We start from the raw sequence: 16,512 nt of genomic DNA on the forward strand, positions 1-16,512 counted from the left end.
TTAGTACTACAGCCACTCTGATACCACCTGGTTCACATATGACTCCATTAAACTCTGCTAACTCTGATACCGGCCATGTGGAACACTAATCTTATTGTGTTTGAAGACAAGCAGTTATTTTGGGGGCATGTCAGATTTGTCTATTTTTCTTTCATGACCTCTGAACTTTTCTGAGAGGAGTGAGTCTAAGCTGTCCTGGCGATAAGGCTGGGCAGGACCGCAGCAGAGGGGGAGTGACAATATAATCTTCTTGGGCTGAAATATCTGGGGATTTTATGGTAAAATATTTGCCTCAGTCTTTATCATTTTCATTTATTTTTTTTTCAATAGGTGGGGGAGACCTTAGGGGACAGGAAGGAATGGTTAGGCACACACGGGAGTCTGCAGGAGCTACTGGTTTACTGAAAGCTACTCATTAGCCCAGTCTTAATCACTTGGCTGGGTTTTCTTGAGAATAAGGCCTTTATGTGTGTATGAATCGGCAAGCTATGGAACAGACTTATGGCTCGATGTCTACCCACCCGTGGTCACCTAAGTGCTGCTATTTAGGGGTCTCCTGTCTGCTTGGGGAGGTTATTACTGTTGGGTTGTGTTCAGAGCTCGGGGGTGCATTGCCGGATAATTGAGGTTCTTGTTGGGCTGGTCACGTTTTACTATGTAGGCTCTAAATTGCAGACCATGATATGTATTTTTTAAATCCAGGACAGGAGATTGTGATTGCATTTATTTGATAGTCCTGTAATTAAGCTGAATTACAGTCCTTAACGGAGTTATAAACCTCTGATCCAGCTGTGCTGGAGCACAGTGCCTCACTTGTTTCCACTGTTTTCTGGGGTCACGACATTATTAATGATCCCTGTCAGTCTCAAAGTGACAGAATTGTTTGATGGATTTACACCTTTTACTAGAAAAAACAGCTCTACTGTGCGTAGAAGCTGCATTTCAAATCCGTCACACATTAATTGTGCCACATTTTAAGTGAAGGGTGCAGTCAGAAGTGGCACCCCCTAAGTTATTGTTGCAGGACATAACAGCCCGAAATGAAAACGTTAACACAGGCTGCAACATTGGATTATTCCATCCAAGTTACTACTACCGGTACTCACTAAATAAACACTTTGGATCACACAAAAACTAGTACAGATAAGGCTTTATTCATTGATTTGACTTTTTTTCCAGTAAATTGCCTGAAATATATATTTATTAAGTCATATTTAATGAAGTATAAGCCTCATTGGCTGTTCTTTAAATATGGAGACTCTCATTTGGATAAATAAGGATCTGAATGCACCATTGAGGCCATGTTAAAAAGGCTCGGACGGTGGTTATTCCGGGCCTTCATGTGTTTATCGAGTGTCAATATGTGTTTGTGTATTCAATGTGTATCTCTGCACACATAGACTGCTTTGGCTCCTGTGTGTGTGTGTCTATTCATGCATCATCACAGAAAGCTTGTGCACTTTACTGGCTTTCTCAAAATAGTTCTGGCCCAGGTGTGATTGTGTGTTTATGCGTGACAGACACTTCTAGAAACAGAGAGAAAACTGGCCTGGCGGCACCGGCTGTCTCAGAGCCAAACCTCCCGCTCAGTGTGTGGTTAGCATCTATTCTTAGTGCATTGGCTTACCGTGTGTGTGTGTGCGTGCGCGGTCGGCTGATGTGTGAAGGGGGTTCTGCTTGTTGATACAAGGGGATGTCTGTCCACCCCAACGTATTAGTCCACTAGTTAAAGTGGGGGCTATAGCAGTGAAAGCTAACCACAGCTAAACTGAGATGTTTACAAATCCAGGCCTAGGGCACATTAGTAAAATATATTTATGGAAAACTGTAGTCATTGTTCAAAACTATGAACGCAACTTACAGAAAGTCTGTGTGTTTGCAGTGTGTGTATCCTCAACTCAAGCAGAAGAAGAGGAAGACAGTGAAGGAAAGCAGACAGCAACTCAGGGCAAATGGCACCAACCGTCACCGCCGCCTTCGTCAAGACGCTGCAATGGTTATGCTCGTCTGTGCTCTTTCTTTTTGCGCCAGTTTTGTCTCAAAATGGGCTTAAGTGGAGTGTTGAGATGCTGCTGTCTTGTAGCAGAGGAAAGAAAATGCACCACTGAAGGAATAAAAAGTGGCTCAAAGTCTCCATGACTATTTTGCAAATGTTGTGAAATCCAACATTGATGCTTCGGCTCTATGTCAGGTACCGCACCGCACAAATGAGACAAATTAATCAGTTCAAGCTGGGCTCATGCGCCCTTTATGCACGTAAATAGACGCATGTCTGATTGAGGTTGTTCTGGATGTTTGAGAAAGTGTTGCAGGCCGCTCGACCCACCATTTCTCCTTTTATGGACCATGTTTGAACTAGAAATTGCACAAGTCTGTGTGTATTCATGTGGGAATAATGGCTGTTGCCTGCAGGGCTTCCCTCCGGTACAAAATGTTCTGGGTCAGGAGAGCTGACACGGCACCATGTCTCTGGACTGTAGTAACCTCAGAACCGCTCCTCTGTGACTCTTTCAGTTTAACTCACACTAGCAGAGGCCTAACCCCTGCAGAGTTAAATAAACACACACACACTCACACTCTCACACATGTAGCAAACTTTCAGCTTTGCCAGCAATTCTGTTATCTTCCTACAACTTTTGCTTACAGACTTTCTTTCCTGTGCAGTCTCTCGGGATATGGAGATACTCTGACCTTTCACCACATTATTATAGCTCCCTATAATGCCTCTGATGGAGGAAGGGAAACACAGTGCTAAGTCTCACTTATTGTACGCTTTGTTTTTAAGAAAAACAGCAGCGTCAATCTCCTTTATCATTATTATACAAAGGCTAAAAGGTTTTGTCGGGGTTGAGCTAAGGTCACCTTTTTGTCCTGAATTTCTTGATTTTTTTCAAATGTAATTTATAGGTTTTAAAATATATGAAAATGAAATATTTATGAGTCCTATCTTAGCACCAACATTACCCTTTTGTGGTTTCAGGTTTCAGCACACATTATTTTTGTAGTCTATCCTGTCTCCAACTGGGCAGAGAGACAAATCCACCCTGATGAAGAAGCTTTAGCTCCACTTTTATAGAATTTTAATGGCTAAACAGCCATGACGCAAACCCCTCCCAATGGCAGGCCATGCACACCTACAAAAAACTGTTGTCATTAAATCTTAATACTATACCAGAAGTTTTCATTTAGCAGAAACAGCGGATGCCTCGTGGGGCTGCAGGGGGGTACAGTAATGACATTATGACAGTAGGAGCTGTTGGAATGTTGAAGGTTGCTCTCATTTCACACATAAAATAATAACAGACTGATGCCAAAGGCCCCTGGGCCGAGCAATAACCTTGCCTCTTCCTCCACTGCCATTTCATTTCAGAATTAATAGCAACTCCTGCGCATTCTTTGGGCTGAGCAACTTTTGTCTAAAGGAAATCAGAAAGCCTCGTGTTCCTTCTTATTGTCTAAACCAGCAGGAAAGCGCTCACTTTCACCACTGGTATGTTTTCAATTCATCTGCAGCTTTCGTACTGGGTGAGAGTGAATGCTGCGTGTAGATGACTTGATAATCATCTGCATTTTTGTAGGGTTGTATGAGAAGGAAAAGAAAAGGGGTTGATTGTTGCGAGAGAGCTGCTGTAAACTTTAAAACTTTGACATATTCCAGACATTTCACATGTGACTTGTCAGCACATGTTGAATTTTGCTGTTTTCAAGACTCGAGAATGCTTCAAAGAGTAAACCCAATCTACTGAAACAATAAATTTACATGATTTTTTTTGTTGTTGTTGTTAATCGGCATCACATATGCAGGTGCAGCTGACAGTCACATGCTTGTTCCATTTGAGTATCATTGGAACAATAGGAACTTAAGTCCCACAGGAATGTTAACATTTAATCAATTCTGTCACTCCTCAGTCAGAACCAAACAGGCTTTATAGCTTCGGGCAGGAGTGCATTGACCTGGCAGTTAATAAAGCAATACAAGCAAATCTGTTAAAGGATACATCATGGTAAATATAACATCCACACATTTATTTATGCTGTGTGAACCTTCCTTCACCACTTCAAATGCCCCCAGTTACCTGCCTAGCTGGCCTGTTTATCGACTTTGTAAAGTAATCCATCATCCGGAAAAAGTCCAATAACAGCAAGCCAGAAGGGGTATTGTGACACCTGCCTCAGCCAATAAATCAATACCCCTCATTTGCTCAAATGGAAAAGTGGTAATCTAGTCAAATAACCTGGTGGAGCTAATCAATAGTTGGGATGAACGGTCTGTGTCAATGTGCGGATTAGGATCTCTCTGTTTTTCGATGGAAAAAGAAACATTTTTTTTCCATAACACTAATTTCTGGGTCATGTTCTCAACATTGACGTTAGCAAACTGCAGCATCATCAGGCGGGGCGCAGGCGTGTACACGTGGTGCTGCCTCGGCCTGCTGTGCAACACCAAACTGCAGTGGAATTTTCATTATTTTTTAAAGACGCTGCTCCTTCTTGGGTGGTCCGTGCCATGTGTTGGCCCACAGTATGCGTAAATATGTGTCTTTCTGAGCGAGCATGTGTTAGGGAGGCCGTGCCTTGTTGCTTGTGCGTTTTGTGAATACGCTTTGCCCATGTGGCAGGGCAGGAGCGGCTTTTCGCCCAAAACTGCACAAGTCATGGATTCCCTTTCCACATAATTAACCATGACTGCAATTTACAAGGGTGATAATCTAAACTGGGCTACAGCCAAGTGGTTAGAGCAGAGCTAAATACAGCTGCTGTGCTGGATGAACAACAGTTGCATGGTCGCAGATATGGAGATTTTCAAGACATTGTCTCAAACATTCAGTTCATCCAGTTAGACTTACAATCATTCAGATTTATTAAGCCTCTTCAATACCTAAATGTGGAGGCTTGGGATTCTTTTGTTAAAAAATGAAGGAATCTGAACAGCAATCTGGCACTCACATGTATATTTTATGATCCATGGTGTGAAATAGCTGAGTGGAATTTCATGAATCCTGCATGTCAGGATATGGCAGGTGGTCAGTGGCTGCGGCACATCTGACAACATCAGGTGATGTTGATAGTTGAAGTGCCTGAAACAGTTCAAAGAAAAAAGTCAAACACAGAATTTACATTATGGAGCTTTATTCATTATATTTTAACAGCTTTGCACGTTTCCGAAGATATAACCCTAAGTATTCTCCAGTTGTAATAGTCTTCTTACAAGGTCTGGTAACTGAATGACTGGAGCTATTGGATGTAAAAGATTCCTGTCCAATTGTTAATTATTATGGTATTAAAATACACCAGCTGACATAATACTGACATAACGACAGGGCTGGTACTGCACCAGGCAAGAAATGTGAGTAAAGGGGTTAATTCTATAAAATTAAAATGTCTTCTTTCTAGGATTTTCTTTAATTGTACATGCACAACACATATATCAGCCTCAGGACTTTTCTTTTGCTTGAATGTGCCTTTTTTTCGGTCCCCCGCTGACATGGACAATAGACTGTACTGAACTCCTGAGCAGCAGCAAAAGCTGGAAACAATGCTCGAGGCGTCGCGTGCCTCAGAAGGAGATTCATGTCTGGACCCTTGCCGAGTGGGAGGTGTCTGGAGTTGCCAATGGAACCAGGTGAAATGCCGGGCATGCCACAGCCTCATCTGGCTTCCTGCAATTGAAAGCCAGCAGGACAATTCCACTTCAAACATCCCAGAATTGTAGAACATATTACAAAGTCAGAAGACAGAATGTACAATAAGATACAAACACATGGTCAATGCAATAAAATGAATAAAATGGGAAAAGGGGGAATCTGGGGGTTGGCATTCTCTGGCCAGCGAGGTGGAATGTTAGACTGGACAGAGAAAAGCCTGCAGTGCCGATTGGAACTGGGCCAGCAGCAGCAGCAGCAGGAGGTGGAGGCACAGACGGTCAAAGTCAAACTGTGTAGGACCTCCAAACAGCAGCAAACTGTGTCGACATCGACAAATAAATTATTCCAAACTGATCTTTTCCCTTGTGTTGCCACATACAATAAAGGGAAAATCAGTCTAACTGGTGTTCTAGTAATGATAATACAACTCAAAAATGAGCCTCTCTCATTTAATTATTTCTTGTTAATGCAGCGATTATGTTGCCAAACAGATGCTGATGTGGACAGCTGCATGTGTGGACACCACACATGCACAGTAAATTCCAGTCCCAGAAATTGGAGGTCTGTGTCTGTCAAAAATCAAATGCTTGGTTTGTTTTACTCAGATGGATATTTGTTTATTTTCCAATCTGTTTATTGACTGAATCTAAACCCACAGGGAAGGCCAGTGGGGTCAGAGGTCAGCTAGCAGCTCTCAAGCTGATATCTGCAGAAAGGTGAAAAGAAAGAGAGAGAGACAGTATGAGAGAAAAAAAACAAGGCCATAGGAGAGGAGACGCAGTTAAAACTTTGTTATCTTTATTGGGATGAGGTGAAAACTGACCCAAAGGTTGTAAAACAGATGTGAGTTAGATAGATGTCCACAAGCACACCCATTAGCTTCAATGCTAAAGAAACTAAAATACAGAAGAAAAATAACACATACAGTAGCTAGAGCCCAGACATCAGCGTGTGTTGACTCCACTCCACCTGCCTAATGGTCTTATGTTTATTCTATTATGTAAATTACTAAAGAAAAAGAAAACAGAAGCCCCACATTTTTCTGACTTGTGGCAAAAACAAATCAATGCTGTCATTAAAACAGTCCAACTCATTTGCACGATGTCCCGAGTTTCATTTCCAGCCAGTGTCAACTTGAGCTCTGCCCACATCATAATAGGTGCTTTGGGACATGTTCAAACCTTCTGTCTCTGCGTCCAGGCGTCCTGTCCTTTGTGTCAAATCTCATTTAATCACTGCTATTGATTGTTCTTAATCACCGCTTTTCTGGTTTCATCTCAATCAGTGAACACTTTTGCAGTTAAAGTGATACGCCCGGCGCCATCTGTTCGCAGTATTAGGCAGATCTAGTTATCAGCCATGTGGCGTCTATTCCCTCAAGATGTGCCGGTACAATGCTGAGATAACGCTGCTTATCCAGTATGAAGATCCTCATCTGCTGCTCTCCTAATGACTTTCTTTCTGAACACTTTAATTACTTGTGTGCATCAGCCTTGCAAATTGGATTTTAAATCTAAATTAGAATTTGCAGATTTTTTTTAAAGAAATAATTTGAAATTTCTCTGCCATAGATAAAAATGCGTTTAGGTTTGGGTTTTTTTTTCTTTGTTTTGTTTTATTCCATTGAACTAGATTAGCCATTTGTGGCGTTTCGTAAGAATTGTTATTTAGATTTTGTTCTTTCGTAGTTGGTGCGTAGTGATAAAACACAAGCATAAGGCACTGGTCAGGAGAGGATCCATACTTATCCCCCAGCATTTAACAACCAGGACAAAACAAACAAACAAATACAGGCTGTTCTGAATCGTCGTCGAGGTTTGGCGCTTAAAGCAAGGACACAGTGCTGATAATGGACGGCCTGTGTCGGACTCAGTGTCCCACCGTTTTACAGCCTTTTACTGTCTGGTAACTCAGTGCCAACAGATGTGTTTACACAACCTTTATTGCTTGTCATTAACGAGCTGTCAGCATGTGTGTGGAAACAATTGAAGGCTTAAGTTGAAGACATGTGCAGGGCTTTGGACCAAATTGTGTTCGTAATCTGATGATTGGACATGGAAAAAGAAAGAGATTGAAAGAATAACGTCAAGTTAAAAGTCTTAGTTTACTTTGAAAATGATGGCATTTGGAGCAATGGTATGAGTTATGGGACATGAGGGAACTTTTACCTGGATTTTATTGCAAACTAATTTTGATATGTAAAATGATATATGTAACAACTCCAAAACATAGTTTTCTGAGTATGTCATCTGAGGCTTTTGTTTTGTTCTTTTTAAAACTCAGACTTTCCCACTATCTCCTGTGTGTTGACCTTCAGGTCAATGACACCAAGGAGCTGTAAAGGTCCCCTCAGCAGTGATGGATATTAAAACTAACTGTATAATCAATTAAGGAAGGTGAAGAAAACACAAGAGATGGAAATAAAGAGTAGTGGAATAGGGCTGACCACACTCAGTTCTCCCTTGAGCTGAGAGTTTTATGGAGTTACATTTTTCCTGAAAGCTTTTGACACAAAAAAAGGAGAACTTGAGAAAAGTGGGTGGTGTAACATAAACTGACCATACAAAGTCACAAGGAACTAAATGTTGACTTAGAAGAAACAGAACCCCAAATGAAGGAAGTGAAAGTTCTTAAAGAAAGGACTTTATGGTGTTGCTGCGATGGCCATCATCTGGTCTTTGTGCATACGATGATTCATTGTGACTAAATCATTCCATCTCCTATAAGGAAGGGTTCCCATCTGACTAACGCTTTCTGTTGCATGACAACTTCATGGCACGCTGAGATGACTCAAGACACGAAAGAGACTCCAAATCTCTGTTTATTTTGTTTTCCCTGCCCAGAGTTTGTTGCTATTTCTGGTTGAGCACAGCCAAAGCTTTACAAAGCTCCACAGCTGCAGGCTGTATTGTGGCGCTGCATTATATTAGAGCATGTCAGTGTGTGTGTGTGTGTGTGTGTGTGTGTGTGTGTGTGTGTGCGTGTGTGTGTGTGTGTGTGTGTGTGTTATGGACAGCTGCCAGTGGATGGACAGAGAGGTGTAGTTGGATATGAATGTTTGCATTGGATCTGTTCCAAAAGTCTCCTTGTTTTTTTTTTCTCAAATGGTGATTAAAATGGAGCAATGTGAGGTAAAGAGAAATAAGTTCAATAAAATAGGCATAGTGTGTTGACGGAGCAAGGAGAATTACAATTACACAATACAAAGGTGGAGTGATACAAGGTGGTTAAGGGTGGTTTGTAGGTGCCTGCCTGCTTGTAAAGGCACAAAAACAGGGATGGTGTTAAAGTAAGCAAGGTGAAGGGGAGAGAGGACAATAGAGACAAAGTGTGGGACATGAAAGATGAAGAAACAGGAAGAGGGAAAGAAAGGAACAATGAAAGGAAGGAAAGAGAGGATGAGAAGGAGAAGAAAGAGGGCCCCCGCAGATAATCCTGGAAATCCATTCAAGTGTAAAGGGAAAAAAAAAAACAATGTAAAATGTAAAGTCACCTGACTCTTGACTCCAAAGGGGACAGCGCTGAAGGTTGGCACACAAGTCAGGATGTGTGTGGTACACTGAGTCCATTCAGAACCCACTTGAACTGTTGTACACTTGGAATCAAATCATCTAACGCATTTACGTCTTTATGTAAGTATTCAGATGTACATGTCTCGCCCCTGTAGCAAGGTGAGAATTCAGACAATGTTTCTTCACACACTCACAACACCTGGCTGACATATGAACGACCTCCTACTCGGTTTACATCCCTCTGTCTCTAAGAACTCCAAAAATGCTGTTGAGTTTGTTGTCTCACTTGTTTATCATTTCTTTTTTCGAAAATGCCCCTCCTCCAAAACCTTCAAATGAACTACAACTTACTGTCACCACAAGAACCTTCCTGTTATGATCGCAGGGGTTTCTTAATGACAGCGGTGAGAAGGAAGGACGTCTTCTGTCAAGTCAAATTAAAAGACAATCAGCATCCCAGCGAATTAAACAGCTCAGAACCCCCTTGGGGGAGGGGTTTACAGTAATGAGAGACAGTTGATGTGGTCGTCTCCCTGAACGAGGAGAAAACTTTCAGTAGGGTCGATTGAATAATCTGTTGTAGGTCTTATAAAGGTTCTGAATTGGATCTAAGTGTATAACAGTGATACATTTGTCCAGGGATAGATTTTAGTGTGTGTATCTGCTATAGGCTGTCAGATCTGTAAAAGAACAATTTTACACCCCTGGTAGAACAAGTTGCATATAGCAGGCAGGGTAAATTGAATCAAAATGAATGTGCTTCCATGCTCCATGAAATCTTTTTGAATGTTTGCTGTTCTTTTTCCCAAGTCCTTTTTTTTGTTATAAATAAGCTAATTTAATCTTTTATCTGGAAATACAAGACCTCTCAGATAAGGAGAGAGTTTTTACAAAGGCATAAGTTTGTAGGTGGATTATCACTTCCTAGCTTTAGTCTCTACTATTGGACAGCTAACATATAAAAACGGACTCTGTGGAACTAAGAACCTGAACTGAACCGCCGTGTACTGGAATGTACACCCTGGTCTACTTCACTTATAGAACTGCTTACATCAAAATTGCCCTTCTTGACCATTCCATTTTATAAACACTTTCAAAAATCAATAGCTGACCCGAGTATCTTTCATTGGTGGTTCTTCATATTCTGCTTCATGTCAGCCCACCCTCAGTGCCAGCGGGCCGACTGTGGTTAAAAGACATCCCTTGTGGCGTCAGAGAGTGGCACATTAACTCCGCATTCACCCATCAAGCTGCACAACGCTGCAATCATAAAGAATTACGATGACAGATGCCGCACATAACCTTGTCTCATACACAAATACACACATGTAGTACCAGACCTGTCACCCCCACTGGAAGCTTTGATGGTGGTGACCACAAAGCAGTGTTTATAGTGTGTAGTTGTCGCCTCTGTGCAAGCAGCTTTAGAGCGGATGGGGTGGGTGTGGTGCCCAGCAACATGACTTCAAACTTTATAAAAGCCAGCCAAGAGCAATTAGTACTGTTTTTTTGCACACGGGCCCTGGTACCCAGCAGTTCCAGGCCTCTTCATGCAGGGTTCTCCTTCTGTCTCTGCTGAAAATGTGGGAAACAAAAAAAGTGTGGGAGGCAGGGAAGCAGCCTTGCTGGCTAATTGGAAGCCACATCTGACTGATGTCGTGCCGTCTGATGTCATCTCCATCCAGATGTTATGTTGTGGGCGGATGAAAGAACCTAATAGACATGATATTTTTTTCCCTCATTTTCAGACACAAGGAGTTTAATTTATGACAGATGGCTTGATGCGGCAACAGAGATATGACTCAGGGCATATCAGTGTCGATTCACAATCTCGGCTCCCTAAACTGTTTATTGTTGTTATTTTTGAAGTTTTCTGTCGGAGATAAACATATCCTCTCATCATGAGCCCCCTATTATTGAACCACTCTGAAGTTCAGGCAGCTCATTTAGCCCATCTGATAAAAAAAAATGGACAAACAAAACTCTGATTTGCTTCAGTCCCTTGCAGTGGCCTTGTTTGCTTACTTTGCCTCCCCCCACCCCACTGTCCCGCATTGCAAGTGTCTCTTGAGGGTGACAGGATCTCGTTTTGAAGGCCGTCCAATCTTAACACTACCCTTCTTTGTCAGAATCAAGGAGGTGAAAATCCTCTCGGGTGCATTAAGAGCAGGGATTTGACCAGTAACTGGGAGTGTCAAAAAAGCCATTCAGCCACCTAAGAGTCCCTCCACAGGACAGCATGTTATCCATTAGTTTACAGGGGCGAATACACAACTCAGCACTACATGTATAACAATGTAGCTGTGTGTGTGTATGTGTGTGTGAGAGAGTGAGTGTGTGTTGAATGGAATCTGAAATACAGACAGATGGATAGAGTTAAACTTTAAATCAAGCAAACAATTGTAATTGTGCATCATTGCACACTAAAGAAGAAGGTATGCCCTCCACGGAGGGTCTTTTTTTTCTATGTGGTCGCACAAATACTCACAAATTGGTGGAAAACATCGAATCCATATGTCAAAAACAGCAAATGCAGATGTTTCCATTGGTGCCACTTGTGAGTAGCGTGACTCAGCGGGTCAGACCTTCACACAGCTCAGTGACCGTCTGTCCGCCATCCGGCCTCCATCCTCGAAACACCACAAGAGAGCAGATCTTCAGGGAGAACGCCGTTTGCCAGCGTGTCAGAGACCCTCTGGATCATGGGCTTTGCCCTTTAATTTGTCGCGCAGCTGAGTCTGACTGCGCAAAGATATTTTTGGAAGCGATGGACACAAAAAGGAAATTACAAAGAAGATGCGGTCCCAGAATTCTGTCATCCCCCGTCTCGACCTACTTCTCGCAGCGGTCACATGGGGGCATACTTGAACTGACAGACTGCTGTTTTGGGCTGCTGTGTTCAACGTGTACGTCTGCTCTCTCTCACAGGCACACGCACACACACTCGCCTTTGAACGCTCAAAATTCATTCACTCTACAAAATCCACACAGCGCACACACACCGCGTCCTGTCTGTTTGGGTACACTTCATCACCACACACACTCACTCCTGCCCATGCACTCACTCAGACGCACACTTCAGAGAGGGCCCCCTTCGCCTTATTGCCCCTCCATTTGGCTGGTGCCATTTGTTCCACACATTTTGTTAGCGGCTGATGGAAAGCTGCTCCAGGCTGGGGGGTGCTGAGGAGGCTTGTCCTGACTTGCTGAAGACTTATAACATAACTTGAGACTCGACGTTTTAACTTTCGTTTCGAGGGATGCTCCTCCGACAAATGACACATTGATGATTCTTCTGTTAGCGGAGGGACATTAAACATATAAAAGTGCTGGCATTAGGACTGTGGGGAATTATGGGCTTAACTAACAGCAGCACAGGACTCAAATTAATGTTGACAACAGTTTTAAAATGTTTGAGTTCACTGTCCTTTTTAAGGCATGGGCATAGAAAACAGGAAAAGGAAGGTTCTTTTTTTATTGTTTGTGAATGCGTATGTGTCTGTCATCTCAACTATAACTCAAACCCAGGGTCCACAGGCTTTCTATTTGTCTTGAGGGATCCTTAGTATTTAAAGACTGAATTGCAGAATTAGTGGGAGCTGAGGATTTTTGTTTTTGAAGTAAAATGAAAAAATAATTTGTATCAAACTCTTTGTGACAAACAAGACCATGCTTAGAAATTGTGGTCTTTGCAACCTCCTCACATGCCCTTAATAAACTGGGTCAATGTGCTTTTATTAATTACTTCCTTAAACTTAAACTCCCACCAAGTACTGTTTGCCTAAGAGGAAACTGTCAATGTTCTGAGAAGTGAGAAAAGCTCTGTGGCTTCTACTGAACTGAAGAAAACAACGAAACTAACGACAAAGGTTTCAGCCTTCCCTTGTCATCTTTCGTGCTTGTCGCTTAAATTAAAGTTTTGTAATTGTGCACGTGGAGGCGCACTCACGACCAAAAAAGCCAACTGATTATACTCACAGTCTGGGTGGACCACACACTATCATGAGCAGATTTGATCTCTTAAAGCTGCATTATAGCTGTCACCTTGCTTGTTTCACCACCCTCTCTGACGTGTTTTTAGATTTATTTGACACGTTAAGGTAATGTAGCTTATATTTATTTCCATGCTGAGGCTCTCTACTCCTGGAACGGCTGACAGTCACCTCAATAACAACTGTCAAACAGCGCTACAGAAGTAGCCAAAAACATACCCACCTTATTATTTATTTCTTCGTCCTATTAAGCGGGGATGAATGTAGCTTGAGAAAGAATATAGAAAGAAAATTTTTTTTTTAAAAACTTTGTCTTTGTAAAGAATGAATTCTGTAATTTTAATTGTCAAAATGGCTTTTTTTTGCTTTCTAATATTTCAGAACAGAGCAACAAACTTTACATTATTTAATGCTGAGAAGAGTCACAAACAAAAAAGTGCCAATAGCTCAATTCCCAAACATTAACCAAATAATTTAAGACGTACTTCTTGCTCATCCTCAGTGACTCGGAGTGGGAATGACACAGCGACCATGAGAATGGCTAAAAAAAATGGGGTGGGGGGTTGAATTTGAGGACGGACAGGAAAGGGGATTGCCCCTGGTGCCTGGAGCAGATGGTGTGCCTCTGTCTCTGTGCATTTTGGTGACATCCACTGGGAATTGGAGAAGTCTTTAAGCATTCCTTTAGAGGTCCGAGACAGATAAGTGAGCTCCGCAGTTTGTCACCATCTGGGCCTGGCCTGCAGCTGACAAGTGTGTGCATGTATGTGTATACTATACAAATTGTCGTTGGGAGGAGCATGCGTGTGTTTCCGTAGCAATAGTTTCTAATTGTGGAGAGAGGTCTTCCCTCGTCCTGACGCTCAGGCCCAGGTGTTCATTCCTCATTGTGGCTTCAGATGCTGGTTTTGGGATTGTTTTTTTGTTTATTTTCTTCTTTTTGTGCTCCATTCACAACTATCATTGTCAACTAATTTGGGCCTTGCAGCTGATTGAACTTAATGATAAATAGCATTTATTGAGAAGGGTATGATGGTATGATGCAAGTTTTTATCTGCACTTGTGGCTGCTCCTTCTGACACGGCTGTGTTTCTTTTGTATGTATTTCATATGTCACTTGTTTTATTTCTTTGTCTTTATTTTTGATACAAGGTCTTTATTTTTGATACAACACATAATCAACAATTCCTTTTCTAAATTTAAATGCTTTTGAATATGCATCCTATGATGAATATGGGCAGGAAATGTTTTACATTTGTTATTGTGATGCACAAAGGGAGTGTGGCCATTTCCCCCTGATCATAAGCTGCCGCCCGGCCACTCGATACACTGATTTCCATATGCACAATGTAGGATGAATGCCCACTGTGTAAGTACAAAACACCAAAACACACAGTGAGACACTTTCCCTTTTCCTTTAGTCCCTTTTACAAAGCCTAGCACCTCATCACCTGCTTCTCTCTCCAGCCCCAATGTACCATTCATGTTTTCATCTATCCATTAACGTCAACGTGTGTATGAGCTGTGTGTACACACACGTGTGTGTCTGTGCAGGACTTCCCTGCTGAGGAGGTTGCACACTGCATATCAGCCCATTGGTTTTGCCCTGTGTGAAGGCTAAAAGATGTTGCTAATCTGCCAACAGAATGCAGCAGGTCAAGCAGCCAGCAGCAGTTGAATTCAACCCCAGGACGACAGCCACAAATTAGAGAGGGCTGACAAGGCCCCACGGCATTTTGGGTATTGTTGTGTGCTGCCAGCAAGACCCCGTCTGAAGGGGCAGCCAAGTAAAGGTGAAGATTAATAGTGGCTCCGTGACCTGGGAGCACAGCTATGTATTTATATCTGCAGCAGATGCAAAGTGCATTTCTGTCAGCTAAACATATACAAGCACATGCACACACACACACATAAACACACACAGACACTCATTCATGTGTCACCAGCATGTGAATGTTTAACTTTAGGACAACCAGAGTTTTGAAAAAGATGTGTTGTATTCTGATATTTCCCTTCTTCTCATCTTTGTTTAAATATCCAAGGATTTAAAAAATAAAAATAAAGCCAGTGTGTTAACGTGGCGCTAGTAAACCAGCACCTGAAAGCACCAAGGATGAGTCTCAAACTTTGACACTCCTCAGTGCTCTTGCTGTCTGATGAATGACGGCCCATTGTTGCATGTTCCATAAAAGATGCCATGGCCGTCCCTTTTCATAGGGCCTGGTGAGCAAATGTGGGGTGTGAATAGCATTAGTCCGAGTCAGTGCCCCCATAGCGGTGTAGCCAGCCCTGAAAACTCAGCCTGCTCGCCCTCCTCCCGAAGTTTTATGGGCCAAGATGATGGAAGGAGAAGAAAACGGCCCTGCCAGTGGAAATGATGGAAAGGAAGCTGTTGGTGTTAGAGATGGATGGATGGATGGATGGTCAGATAAAACACAGACAACAGCCGCTGAACAGAGGGCTCACATCCCCAGCAAGAAGGGACGTGATGGAGAACAGGCTTGGTTCAGAGGGGCTGAAAAGCGTTTAAACAATGGGGGACAGCAGAAGAATGGAGGTGGAGGACTCTGGCTGTCAGGACTGCTGCTGGGATGGAGTTAGATCTCATTTCTCAAGTGTCATCACGCTATCTCTCTCTCCTCCTCTCTCCTCTCTGTCCAATTACTGTCACAATGAGGCAGACCCGATCCTGCGGAGCTACATATGGCCGTCTGGTTGTAAAGTCATTCACTGACCAGTGAAGCTATGCAGTTATTGATAGATACAGCGCGTGAAAAACTCAACGGGCTCCAGAACCAGTCTGTTTTGGATGGAGCTTCTCTCAACATGATTTCCTGCAAATGCTGGCAGGACACCAACTCGATTCCCTCCTCATGCAAACAATTGATTTATCTACTGTCAGAGGATGGGTGTCGCTTTTATTTCACAGGTAATTTAGATGAATCCAAATAAAGATGCTGCACTCGGTCCAGCATCAGCACCAAGTGACTCGCGATGCGTTTTAGGGTCTGCTGAGCATGGTTGCACTAATTTTGAGGCCAGCCAGTGCATCTCTGACTGGCTGTACACAATGAATCAACTGTGGGAATGCAACACATGTATGAGCTTACCAGTGGAGACGTATTGATCATGCACGCTTGGGACCAGCTGCAAGATCAATCAAACTGGAATCATGCAGGAACTGGCAGCTTTGACACTCTACGTGATTGATCAGGTGGATTGTTTGGTGCTGTTTAGCCCAAATGTCACCTGCTGTGTCCTGAAGTGCACTCACATGCAGAAGCTGTTGGCCTTTACTTTGAATGCAATAAACGTGAAAACTGTAAACATTTTAATTTGGAATAAGATATTATAATGATATGC

The sequence above is a fragment of the Takifugu flavidus genome, chromosome 13, assembly GCF_003711565.1.
Source record: "Takifugu flavidus isolate HTHZ2018 chromosome 13, ASM371156v2, whole genome shotgun sequence".
Classification (NCBI taxonomy): domain Eukaryota; kingdom Metazoa; phylum Chordata; class Actinopteri; order Tetraodontiformes; family Tetraodontidae; genus Takifugu; species Takifugu flavidus.